We start from the raw sequence: 14,311 nt of genomic DNA, 5'->3' as shown, positions 1-14,311 counted from the left end.
AAGGCTATGGATCCCAACAGCATCCTGGCTACTCTATTGAAGATTTGTTCCCTTCATTAGCCAAGTTGTTCCTGTGCAACTACAATACTAGCATCTACCCAAAAATGTGGATATTGCCCAGACATGGCCTGTACACAAAATGCTGGGCAAATCCAACTCAGCTAATTACTGCCCATCAGTCTACTCTCAATCATCAGCAAAGTGATGAAAGATATCATTGCTGGACACCTCCCTCACACCGCTCACTCTCACACTTCTTTGCCCTCAATGCCCTGACCGCTCCCCTGCACTTCTCACCCCTTTCCCACAATGCCCTGCTCTTGCCCCACCCCGCACTCTCACCTGCCTCTCCCACCCCCACATTCTCACCTTCCCGCACATCCCCCATCCTCCACACTCTCACCTTCCCGCCCTTCGCTAACCGCTCGAGCGCAATAGCTAACGTCCGGGTGCCGTGACGTCCTCGGCGTGGCCCGTCTCCTAGCGACCGCCTGGAATGTTTGGGGCGGATCGAGTGAGAGCGGCGGCCGGAGGGAGACTGAAGGAGTGAGTGAGTGGGGAAAAGGGGGGAGGTCAACATGGGGCAGCGGGGTGGAGTGGACAGGAGTTACTCGGCACATGGAGGGGGTTGTCGGGATGAGTTCATTTGCGGTGTTTGTAAAACACCCTCAATCTGTGCTCTAGCTGGTGTAAAACTTCCACTTTAAATCAGTTGGGACAGCTTTGAGTTTCCTTCATTCAGATTTATTTACATGACAGTGAAAGAAAAATCAGGGGAGTTATGAAATTAACTTTAAAAAAAAAACTTTGCTATCGTGGGGTCAGTTTCCCTTTTTTTTGCTCATAGTTTCCTTTGTCTTCCATTTACGAGAGAGACTCAGATTTGAAACGTCTGCTTTTCCTTCCTGTTGGCGTAAATTGTTGTTGGGGGGGCTTAGGTAACAAGACTTGGATATCAAAACACCAAATCTGCATTTTATGAATAGAGAACGCACAATCGCAACAAGTTTCTCTTCAGCAAGTCTTTGGTACATGGCCGCTGAATTAAATAAAGGATCAGCTTTGTTCAATCTGAAGGTGAGACCATTGCTGACGATTACTAGGCAAAAATTAAAGCAGCACGATATTTGCTTAGACAAAAATACCTGGAAAAACTCAGCAGGTCTGACAGCATCTGCGGAGAGGAATACAGTTAACGTTTGGAGTCCGTATGACTCTTCAACAGAATAGATATTTGCTTAGATCCGGCTTCCAGACCGCAGTTAAAGATTTCGCTGTCGAAAGGAATTTAAAACTGGGATTACAGAGACCTCAGCCATAATCACTCCAGAAAATAATCATCTCGTTTTCGAGGTTGATTTTCACTTTTTAGTCGGTCAGTAGGAGGGGCAACAGCTAGTTTTAAAAAAAGCTGTTTAAATAAAAAAAATCAGAGCTATTATGGACTTCAACTTATGACCTAATGTAATATCGAATCCAATAGCTGGCTGCTCTGCAATTACATGGTCCGTCGCTAAGTACCACAAGTTATTCAGTAATATGTGAATAAATAAGCCAAGAATGTAATTACTAATGAAATAGACCTATAATCTACTCCCTGTGGAAAAATGAAAAATATTTTTAAAATGTTAATTGATGAATATGATTGAAATCCTATTTTTTGTGATTGTGAAGACTCTCCTGTAGATAAATCCATCAGAGATGTTAGTGGTGGCCAGTGAACTTCAGAAAATATAGACCAAGACTGAGAATAAATGCCTCTATAAGTGTAGTTTTAATGGCCTTGTTTGTTATAGACAACCTGAAATGTCATCAGATGCTCCAAAGGACAAGGACTTTGTGTCCCAGTGGTCCCCACAGGCACCTCAGATATCTGCTGGTGTAGAAACTTGATGGTACTGAACTTGGTGCAATTACTTTTATCAATGTCCAAGGATGATGGGAGGATTATTATATTGATCAGCCAGTTTGCACCAGTGCATTATTCTGAAAACAGCAGCATGTTAAGCACAGACTACTTTCAGAATGTGGGCCAAAGTAGTGTGCTCTGGATCCATAACGAAGCCTGCTAACCAATCCTGCCCTATTTCAAAGTTTGTCCATCAGCAATCAAAAACAGACTTGTAAAATCAGGTAGCTACAGATTGATACATTCTATAATGAGCTAAACCAACATTCTATATTTTACAGAAACTTGAATCAGGTAAATACTACTTAAAGTTTTCAGTACATTTGCTCTAAATGTACTGTGCATACAAATACCCCATTGAGAATATTTAATTTCATAATTCATATGCTATAGAAATGTAACTTTTAGTTTGGGGATTGGAATTTTTTAAAAAAATGACGATAAATGGAAAACCTGATTGAGAAACTGGTAAACAATCCTGATGTAATTGCAAACCACACAACCCTAAGTTAATTATAATTTAAAGGGTAACCTGTGTTTACTTTACAAGGTCAGTGTTGGAAGTAGGAAATCTTAGATAATTGATGACCCATCTCTGACCTCTTGGTGGAGACAGTTTGTCTCAAGGCATCCGAAAATAGGCTTTGACTTAGTTACCTTACTATGGTGCATATTAAGTCATATAGATCAGAGATCAAACCTCCAACGTTTCTCAATTTTTGCTGAGTAAGGTGGTTTCCGTTAGGTCGATGATGCCCCTGACTAGAAAAGGGAAACAATAGTTGAAGTTCTTATTCCTCAGCTGATTTGTGACATCATCCATCATTGAACAGGCTGTTAGCTTCCACTGACTGTTCACGTGTGAAGATTAGCCTCTTGGCTCAGCCACTAGAGCAGTGCTTCCCAAACTTTTCCCACTGTGGCCTTATTTTGAGGCTTGAAAATTGCATTGAGAGCCAGGTGGTGGGGATGGAGGGGTGGGGTTGGTAGAGTTGTGAAAGTTTGGGGAAGGGGGAGGTAAGATTTGAGAGAGGGGGGAATTTTGTGAGATTAGGGAGGGGGAGATTTGTGAGAGCTTGATTAAGTTCCTTTACAGTGGCATTTTTGGAGCAGGAATCAGGCCTCAAAGATTGGTCAGCTAGGCCATGCTCCACAGCAGCCATTATTGCCTTGGAGCTCACAACCCCAAAGTCACATCTTACGACCCCTTTGGGATCATGACCTACATTTTGGGAAGGCCTGTGCTAGTGGTCTGCTGACGATCATGAAATTGTACCTCCATGTGAACTACTGTTCAGAAGGATGAAAAGGAAGAAAATAGTAAAACAAAGAAAGATCTAAGGGACAAAGCATTTAATATAATAAGTTCAAGCACGAATGTAGGCAAATGTGAACTAGCACCAGTTCAACAGCCAACATGAAACTCCATAAACGCTATGAAATCGGAACATAGGAATAGGAGTAGGCCATTTAGCCCCTCAAGCCTGTTCCACCATTCAATGTGATAAAAGTTGATCTATGACCTAATTCTGTACATCCTCCTTTACCCCATATCCTTTGATACTTTTGGCAAACTAAAATCTACAATCTTACTTTTAAAATTGACCATTTATCTAGCAACAATTCCTATTTGCAGAAGAGAGTTCTAAACTTCTACCACCCATTATGTGAAGAAATACTTCTTAATTTCACTCCTGAAATGCCTGGCTCTAATTTTCTGACTAGCCTCCTAGTCCTGGATGTTAAAACTTGCTGCTCATTCACTCAGTAAAGGAGGAATCTGGAGCCAGTCTTCCCTTAACATAGGTTGATTCATATAACACAGAACACAGGCACAGACTCCCTTTTCCTCCCTCCACACAGGTGGAACCCAGTTCTTATATATACTTAAGAATTTGAGTATTGCTGAATAAGCAAGCTTTTCATCATCAGGACACTTAGCAAGAATACCAAATAAAGGGGAAAACAACAATTTATATTGTATGAGAAGAGAGTGCTGATTGGTTGGCAAGTGGACTCTGATTGGTAGAGGCATTGCCATGGAGAATGCACTAGTGATGGTGACTGACAGTTAACTACCAAGCATTTTTTGAAATTTAAACCGGATAGCTTAATCCTGATTGGTCAAGGCATTGCCCTGAGGAATGAGTCAATAAATGGCTGTCACTTATTTTGTTTACCTGAAACAGGTGCAATGTGTAAACATGTTCTTTCTGTCTGCAAAGAACAGGGCCCTGTGTCTTAATATTTGTAGCTTCCAGTACACGCAAATGTGCCACACTGCGAGCCCTACTGACAATCTTAAATTGGTTGTCAGCATAATTCTTTAGCACAGTGAGGATTATTTAGCAAATGGTAAAGCAATCAGACAGTTGATGGCTAGTATCCACCCATTTGAGTTTGGAGATTTCGTTTTTCTCCGCCATTTGTTTCAGACTCGCAGTATTAATTCTTAACCTCTTCTCATCCACATGCTTTGTGGAGTGCGTATTACCCTAAATGGAACAATTGTTTATATAACATTCTATAGCTATGGTTTCTTTGGTATCTCTCAGATATAGAATTTCCCTTAATGTTTTAGATTAAAATAATTAAAAGTCAACTTCCTCGACAAGTGCAAGACTCTCAGCAGCCTGAGGTACTTTTTACTATTTTTTTTCTTGGCTTCCCAAGCCAAGGGGCCACATTTCCTTCTTTCTTCCATAATAAATATTATAAAACCAGCTTCTCTCGAAAACCCATTGAAGATTTACATGAGAGGCATCAATAAAAACAATCAGTTTAATATTCTTAGGGTCACCCAAAGGTGGAAATTTCAGCACACATTTCTTCATCTTTAATTTTTAAAATGTTTTATTCACCTATAAAATGCCCTCAACCTTCGGAAGTTTCATTACACTACTCAGTTCTAAGACATCAGAACTTGCATCCGGCATTATCTGTGTGCCCAGCCAATTCAATTATCCAATTAGACTTCACAGATGCTCCATTTCCGCTTTGGAAGCATCCACATCTTTTTGTGAGGACCTGGCACGATTGTTTGTGATAGGGTTACTTTCTAATTAAGATTGTTGATGTAAAGTAACATCAGATCAATCCTGTCTTATTTCCAACCACATACATCTAAAGACCCCAGAAGCCTAACTCCCAAACTTAAATTTTGTTCTAATCCTGTCAACAACATAGTTTTGGAACTTGCTAGTACCATCCCATGGGAAGTTATCAACATGTATCATAAAGATACCTGAGAGTTTCCTGCCATGGTACCAATGAAGCATGGCAAGATCTGCCTTACAGTTGGAGACAACCTAATTTTAACAAAATTGATCTAACTGAAAAGCAGCATACTCTGGAAGCATTGTTCTATCCATGGACACATTTATTTAACTGCCAAAGTCCTCCTTCTACATCTGGCACCTCTTTAGGATGTTGGAGAAACACTTTCATCTTTAGCTGATCCTGCTGTAGAAATGCTTTTAGGTCTATTGAGTTACATTCCCAAGAAAACATTGTTAAAGGTGCCAAAATAAATTCCAAAATTACCTTCCCTGATGTGGGCGTGTTCGCCCAGACCTCTATATCTTGTAAGCATTCTTCAAAACCCCGGGCCACTAATCTTACCTTGGCCTTTTAAGTTCCTTCTGCAAGAATCTTTTTTATGCAGATCCATCAATGTGATAATGCTAGCTGACCCCTATCTGGGATCTCTGAATACACCCCACAATATCTCCAACTATCTAACTCCTTCTGTTTAGCCTCCCATATGGCTTTATCCCCTAATTTGTTGGCAGCAACAAAAAATTCTTGGCTTGTCTACACAGTTGAAGCTGGGATTTTGGTGAGTGAGGGGATCTTAAGGGTTAATCTTTCTCTAAAGTTTAGTGTTTGTTTACATTTAGCAATTACCAATTAACTAAAAATTACTGTTGAAGATAAGTAAGTTAAGTTTCTTCCAGGTTTAAACAAGGATACACAAGCTTTCTGGGAGCAGCCGTAGCTATTTAATTAGGTAGCTAGCTTAAACTGATTTCTGAGGTTCAGCAGAACTGCCTCATCATTATTTTCCAGAGATTATAAATACAGAGCTCTCTGAGTGCTCTCTGAGTGCACAGTGTTGAATTTGAGAGTTTGGTGAGCGAGGGAGTTAGGTGAAGAGGGGAGCTATAAATTAAGACAAATGAATTTAATTAACACAATAATGATGGCAGGATGAGTGGTGTGTCAGGGCTGCAGCATGTGGGAACTCCTGAATGTCACTGCAATCTATGCCAGCCATAACTGTAATAAATGTCTGTGGCTTGAGGAACTTTGGCTCAGAGTTAATGAGCTGGATGCTGAGCTACAGACATTGCGATGCATCAGGGAGGGGGAAAGTTACTTGGACATTTTGTTCCTAAAGGCAGTCACATCCCTTTGGTTGATTTGGTCAGTGGTCAGGGACAGGAGGGTGTGACTGCGAGACACGTAGGGCGATCGAGAAGGTGGGAATAGAGGAGCCTCAGTCCTTGCAATTGAACAACAAGTTCAAAGTTCTTGGAGCTTGTATGGACAAGAGCGAGGGCTGTAGTGTGGATGAGCAGACTGATCATGGCACCATGGTACAGGGAGCCATTCAAATTGGGGAAGTTAAAAGGAACATAGAATATACTGTCCTCCACTACCACTGTCAGCCAAGAGCAAGAATTCAGAAGGCTGTGCTGCCTGCCCGGTGCCAGGGTTTGGGACATCTACTCAGCGCTGGAGAGGAAGTTGCAGTGGGAGGGGGAGGATCCAGTTGTCCAGATCCATGTAGGCACCAATGACATACGTAGAACTAGGAAAGTGGTTCTGCATAGGGAGTATGAGGACCTGGGCACTAAATTGAAAAACAGACTCTTAAAGGTAATAATCTGTGGATTATTACTTGAGCCATGTACAAATTGGCATAGGGCAAATAAAATCTGAGAGATGAATGCGTGGATCAAAAAGACTGGTGTGGGAGAAGTGGGTTCTGGTTCATGGGGCACTCGCACCAGCATTAGGGAAAACTGGGATGGACTTCGCCTGAATCGTGCTGGGACCAGTGTTCTTGTGAGCCATATGGCTAGGGAAATAGAGAGTGTTTTAAATTAAATGAGGGGAACGGTGGGGGGGTGGGGGGGGGGGAGGAATCTAGAGGAAAATTGAGTAAATTAAAGGGAAGTGACAAGGCAATAGATCAAGGTAGCAATATAGACAAAGATAATCAGAGTATGGCAGGAAGGGGCAGTGATTGCAAGCTTAGCAGCAGATAGGGCCAGAGTTTACATTAACAGTAAAAAAAAAACTGAATTAAGGTCTTTGTATCTGAATGCCCCAGCATTCACAATAAAACAGATGGATTGTTAACTCAAATAGAAATTCTTATGTATGACCTGATAGACATTACAGAGACATGCCTACAAGGAAACCAAAGCTGGGATCTGAATATCCAAGAGTATGTGACATTCAGGAAGGACAGAAAGCTGGGAAAAGGTGGTGGAGCAGATCTGTTATTTAAAGAGGGCATTAGTACTGTACCTTAGTTCTAAATATCAAGACATAGGCCTGATCCCATCCCCGCTGGTGTCGGGTGTCATGGTGGGTGTGAATGGGCAATATGATAGGAAGGCCAAAAATCAGATTCACGGCTTCGTGAAATCAGTTTGCGATTGTCCGTTCAACCCATCAATGGCAGGCTGCGTTTACGCTGCTCAACACAGGAATGTCACTAATACATCTGCATATATAATCCATGCTTACTGGAATTATCCCCCCACGCTGGGTCACCTGGGCAAAGGCTGACGTGTTTCACAACAGCATTTAAAAGGCGTGCACCTGGTGAGATGAACTTCAAGGGGAACTCGGAGGTGAGTGCTTACTAACGTTGCACAGTGCTCGCGAGGGTCACCCATTTGACTTCAAGGTTGAGGTGCCATGCATTCAGGTGAAGGCACAGGCAAGACGCTTTTTCCTGGCTGACTGACATGTGCGGTGCTGGGGCAAGGCTGCACTACGGTTGGCATGAGTTGGGGGTGGGGCAAGGCAGCCCGGTCTGATGTTAGTGCACAAGCACATGAGGGGGTGTGGGGGGAGGGAAGTGGCCATGTATTAGAGAATCCTGGTATAAAGTGACGATTCCTCCGCAGCTGAGGCAGTTCAGGCACATTGACATGCTTGCAGTCGGGCCATTTTTTAAATTCATTCATTCATTCGTCATGGGATGTGGCCGTCACTGGCTCGGCCTGTATTTATTGCTTGTTTAGAGGGCATTTAAGAGTCAACTACATTGCTGTGGGCCTGGAGTCACATGTAGGCCAGACCAGGGAAGGACAGCAGATTTCCTTCCCTAAAGGGCATTAGTGAACCAGATGAGTTTTTCTGACAATCGGCATTTTAATTCCAGATTTTTATTGAATTTAAATCTCACCATCTGCTGTGATGGGATTAGAACCTGGGTGCCCAGAGCATTGCCCTGGGTCTCTGGAATACTAGTCCAGTGACAATATCACTATGCCACTGCCTCTGGCATATCTGCCCAGTCAAGTGATGCAGAGGCATGAAAGTGCCACCAAACGCTCAGAATTTTTTTACCTCTCAGGCACAGACTGCAAACTAATGAGCATTTTGGACTGCAGAGCAATTGGATGACTGGGCAAGGTGTACAATCTCTTTGCGAAAGCTGACCATGGAGCAGTCACTGGTGGAGGTGCTCACAGCCCCTTGCAATGTCTTCATTCAGGTTTGGAGCAGTGCCCTCATGGTTCAAGCTAACAGTACAGCCTTGCATTGCGGGTTAGGAAAATGCCCGCGCCTGAGCACAGCATGCAGTCCAGTGGGTGAAGCTGCCACCAATCAGGTGGAGTGGGGCGGAGGTGGGTGGGGTTTCCGACAGCCATCAGTGCACTAAACTCTGGCTATCCAAGTAGTGGCAGTACTCTCCGACATGCGTTAAGGGGCCTTCAGACTTAATCAAGAGAGGTTCTTAGTACACCCATGCTAACCCATGCATCCTTCTCTTTCATCCTGCAGGCGGAGTACATCAGGAGCATTGAACCTGGGGACCTAGCTGTATGCCTCATCGCTTAGAGGGAACGGAGACGAAGGAGAAGAGAACGATAGAGGCGCCTGGCTGGGCAGAGGGGGGAGCAGCACCCTCAAGAAGAAGGGGCAGCTGGGGCTCCTGCGCATGCCACAGTGAGCTGTTGTTGGTTGGCGCCTAGCTAGACCCAGGGTCTATAGATGGTGCTTATCATTCCTGCAGATGACCGAGAACCAGTGTTGCCGAAAACTGCGCATGCCCAGGGAACTGATCGGTCACATCTGCCACCTGCTGCAGGATTTGGTACCTTGGGAACATGATGGGCTTCCACTGCTAGTGCCCGTGAAAGTGAACATGGTGCTCAATTTTTACAACTTTCAGGGCTCCACAGGTAACCTCTGTGGGATATTGGAAGCCTCCACACACAAATGCATCCAGAAGGCCTTGGAAGCTACATTTGCGAAGGCATACAATTTTGTGCATTTCGCTCTGGATCAGTGAAGCCAGGAAGCAAGAGCACTGCGATTTGCGCAGATCTCAGGTTTCCCACAGGTGCAGGGTGCCATCGAATGCGCTCAGACGTCCGTGGCAACAAGCAGTCAATTATATCAACTGCAAGGGCTCCCACTCGCTGAATGTTCAGCTGGTGTGTGAGCACCACAAATGCATCCTATAGGTCTGCATACGGTTCCCAGGGAGTGTCCACAACTCCTACATCCTTAGTAGGTTGCAGATCCCTGACAGTTTCCAAGGTCCACAGAGGCTGCAGGGTTGGCTCCTCAGGGACAAGGGCGTAAAGGATGTGGCTGTTGACGCCCATGTGGCGGCCTCAGAGTGCAGCAGAGGGAAGGTACAATGAGTCTCATGCTGCAACTTGCACTTTGGTGGAGCAAATCATCGGAATGTTGAAAATGAGGTTCCGGTGCCTGGATAGGTCTGGTGGAGCCCTGCAATACAGTCCACAGAGAGTGTCACACGTTGTCGTTGCCTGCTGCGCTCTTCACAGCCTGGCACTACAACGGGGAGAGGAGCTGGCTGAGGAGGAGATGGAGGGGCTACACACCTCCTCACATGAGAAGGACGTCGACGGGGATGAGGGTGAGGAGATCCTCGAAGACGAGGGTGACTGCGATGAGGCCATTGTGCTGGCCAGACGAGGCAGGCGTGCTCGGGAGGCCCTCATTGCTGCTAGATTCGTGGAGGATGATGACGACATGCAGTGAGCAGACACCAGAGATCCTCAACATTGCACCTGTGAACGTTTGACACCTGTCTGGCTGATGGCAGTGCACATACCCTCTGTGATAAGGCTCGTGTCATGGAGACGCAGCGGATGCCCATAGTACCTACATTCCAGGAAGATGATGATGACATGCAGTGGGGACGCTCCATAGATCCTCAGATAGCTTATGTGAATGTCTGACTACTGTCTGGCTGATGGCAAGTTGCTTGTGCCCTGTGAACATGGTCATATCATGGAGAGGCAGTAGGGAAACTTTAACTTCTCCTGATCCTATGGCATTCTTGTGAGCTGAACCCTTCAGGACCACACTGTCACTGGACACAGATGCTGATGAAATGGGGGGTCAGCCACACCTCAAAGGCAAAGGTGCTGCGAGCACACAGAGAGAATGATGGAACTCTGTTTCGCTGGCCCACAACATTCTGGCAACAATGATAAGCCTTATCGAGATGCAGGCATGAATGATGTGCCCAGTGACTATAAAGGCGCACCATCAGTGTGCTGGGAAGGTTGCACAAAGCACAGGGAAGAGGCCCTAGGCTGAGACGCCTATCTTGTGCAGGGACCAAGGTTTCACATCGGTCGAACAGGAGTCAAACTGGCACTGCCATCAGCTAGACAGGCGTCCAGCGTTCACAGATACAATGTGAGGATCTATGGTGTCATTATTGCATGCCATTATTATCCTCCATGAATCGAGCAGTAATGAGGGCCTCCTGAGCAAGCCTGCCTCGTCTGGCCAGTGCAATGGGCTTAGTGCGTGCAGTTGTTGGGTAAGAAAATCTAAATCTTTATTTTGTACAAACCTAACTTAGTTTGTAGTTGGCATTAAACTGAAATCTACAGTTTAAATTCTGTAGTTGCCGCCTTAAGCAGGGTTTTTTCAGGCATTCCAGTGAAAGAGCAGCATAATTAAGAACCAGCTGAAACTGCATCCTCATTAAGTGACTCAGCTAGCCTTTCGTGTTACGAGCATATATAAGTAGCCAACTTTGTGCAACTTACAACAGAATGCCAGAGTTGTGCGTTTCAGAGAGTTAAACGGAGCAAGGGAAAGAGGTGTTTGGTTGCTTTTGCCTAAACTTTTTCAGCCTCCAGGAATTGATTCTTGCTTTGCTACAGGAGAAGCTGGTTAATCGGTGAGTATCTAGTAAGTGATTAAGGTTTATTCTATTCCTAAGGCTCAAAATAGTATATTTTGAGCGAGAGGTGAGCGGGAGAAGATAAAAGGCGTGGATCGAGAGGCCTACCTGCAATGAGACCAGTGGTAGAATGACGTCACGAGCCACAACGTGATGTGCGTGCAGGGAAAGCAGCTGATTGGTGAGTATTTTCAGTCTTTAAAGTAAAAGTAAGGTCTTTGGTTTGTGTTTAGGTCTCTAATCTTTTATCTTCCTTTCATAAAAATAGCTTGTTAAGTATCGGATCGATATTGGTGTAAAAAAAATTAATTATAATAAGGTGTAAAGAGCAGGGGATTCTTCAAGTGTAAAGAGCAGAGAGACTAGAGTAATTAATTAATAAATTAAACTAAATACAATAGTGATGGCAGGACGGGTGATGTGTTGCTGCTGCAGCATGTGGGAACTGTTGGACACCAAGGTGATCCAGAGCGAACACAGCTGTAGTCAGTGTTTGCAGCTCGAGTAACTTCGGATCTGAGTTGAGGAGCTGGAGTCCGAGCTGCAAACATTGCACCACATCAGGGAGGGGGACATTTTGTTTCAGGAGGCGGCCACTCCCCTCAGATTAGGTAATTCAAATTTGATCTGTGATCAGGGACAGGAGGGTGTGACTGCAGGTGAGGCAGGTATGGGGACCCAGGTGGTAGTGTTCGAGGAGACTCAGCCCCTGCAATTGTCCAGCAGTTACAAGGTCCTTGCAAGCTGTGTGGACAACAGCGGGGACTGCAGGGAGGATGAGTGAACTGACCACAGCACCGTGGTACAGGCAGCCATTCAAGTGGGGGGAGGAAATAGAAACGTAGTAGTGGTAGGAGACAGTATAATAAGGGGGATATATATTGTTCTCTGCAGCTATGAGCATAATTCTCAAAGGCTGTGTTGCCTGCCCGGTGCTAGGGTTAAGGACATCTCCTCAGGGCTGGAGAGGAACTTTGAGTGGGAGGGGAGGAATCCAGTTGTTGTCGTCCACGTTGGTACAACAACATTAATAGGATTATAAAGGAGGTTCTGCTGAGCAGAATTTCAAGGTAATAATCTCGGGATTACTACCTGAATCACGGGCAAACTGGCATAGGGTAAATAAAGTCAAGGAGTTAAATGCATGGCTCATAGATTGGTGTGGGAGGAATGGATTTCAGTTCATGGGGCACTGGCACCAGTACTGGGGTAGAAGGGAGCTTTTCTAGTGGGCCGGGCTTCACTTGAACCATGCTGGGGCTAATGTCCTGGCGAATTGAATAACTAGGGCTGTAGAGAGGGCTTTAAACTAAATAGTGGCAGGGAGAGGGTTCTGGAGAGGGGATATGTAGGCTCACAAAGCAAAAGGATATGGCAGCATTTCAAGGCAGCTATTCAGGTAATAATACCCAGAGTGTGACAGGAAGGGACAGAGCGTACAAACATTAAAAAAAAACAGCAGCAAATAGGGTCAAAGGGGGAAAAATGGTAAAAAAAAAGTAAAATTAATGGCTCTTTACTTAAATGCATGTAGTATTCGGAACTAGATAAATGAATTAACGGCCCCTAAATAGAGATACAAAAAGGGTATGATCTTATAGCCATTATGGACACATGGTTACAAGGAGATCAAAGCTGGGAACAGGGGTATGTGACTTTTAGAAGGGACAGGCATGAAGGAAAGGGTGACGGGGTAGCTTTGGAATAAATATGATAGCAAGAAATGATCTTGGCTCGGAAGATGTGGAATCCATATGGGTGAAGGTAAGAAATAACAACGGGAAGAAGATACTGGTGGGAGTAGTCTATAGGCACCCTCACAGTAGCTATACTGTAGGTCAGAGAATAAATCAGGAGACAATGAGGGCATGTAAAAAAGGCAGTATAAGCACATAGATAGGTCTACAAATTACTACTATGATAGTCGTAGATCCCCTAATTAACCTAATTCCCAGTTACACCTCTGTTAAGGCAACAGTAAAAACAAAATATATTTTAACAGACCCAGACAAAGCAATACACAATACCTTAGACAGGGATGTTCAGTGTGAGTTTTCTTAACTTCAGTTCTTGCAGACAGCAATTTGTGCACAGCGGCTGGAGGCTTTCTTTTTGCTTGTTAGATCTTAGAATGCTTTTTCTATACACATAATCTCATCTCCTTTTTACATGTTTCTCCTTTTTTACTGTAAATCCCATTGTTTCAATATGTCTTTGCACTTTACCTTTCTAATAATAAAAATCTTTCATAGTACCAATTTCAACAGTAATCTTTGGGCAAAATAAACACACTATTTGGCTTCTTCTGGCCAAGTGTAACATTTCACCGTCTCATTGAAATTCATGACTAATCTGGTTTATCTCAAAATGCAAATTTTCCTTTGGCACCTCACATTCTAAAACTTCAACCATGTTTACTTATTTAGCATTTCAAACCTAGCTACTCTTTTGACACATCGTAGCCTTCAGATCAGCTGTCTTTAAATCAATTAAGTCCCACACACAAACGGACACACACTATTCCTACTTTACAATAAATCCCAATAGCATTATAAAAATTATTACATTTTCATGCCAAGGGGGACCAGTAAGTGTAATGTATTTGGATTTCCAAAAGGCGTTGATAAGCTACCGCACATAGGCTACTTAATAAGATAAGAGCCCATGGTGTTGGGAGTAGTATATTAGCATGGATAGAGGATTGGCTAACTCATACAAGACAGAGGGTTTGGATAAGGGGGGAATTTTCAGGATGGCAACCTGTAACTAGTGGTGTGCCACAGGGATCAGTGCTGGGGCCACAATTACTTCCAATATAAATTAATGACTTGGATGAGGGAAGTGAATGTATCACCAAGCTTGTGGATGACAGAAAAATAGGTGGGAAGGCAAGTGGTGAGATTGATACAAGGAGACTACAGAGGGATATAATCAGGTTAAGTGAGTGGGAAAAGCTTGGCAGATGGAATATAATGTGG

At 44.1% G+C, this 14,311-nt stretch overlaps 1 protein-coding gene across 1 annotated transcript in view; it reads left to right on the top strand.

The window, feature by feature from the left end:
- The first annotated feature begins 522 nt into the window (after positions 1-522).
- Positions 523-14,311, top strand: part of LOC144689571 (uncharacterized) — a 318,797-nt gene continuing 305,008 nt past the window's right edge. Inside the window, exon 1 of the mRNA XM_078556753.1 lies at positions 523-546. The gene's annotated coding sequence lies outside the window, so the exon portion shown is untranslated. The remainder of the gene's footprint in view (positions 547-14,311) is intronic.

This window comes from Cetorhinus maximus, chromosome 14 (genome assembly GCF_964194155.1).
Source record: "Cetorhinus maximus chromosome 14, sCetMax3.hap1.1, whole genome shotgun sequence".
In the NCBI taxonomy this organism is placed as follows: Eukaryota; Metazoa; Chordata; class Chondrichthyes; order Lamniformes; family Cetorhinidae; genus Cetorhinus; species Cetorhinus maximus.
The sequence above is the reverse complement of the archived record's forward strand: the minus strand, read 5'-3'. Positions and strand labels throughout refer to the sequence as shown.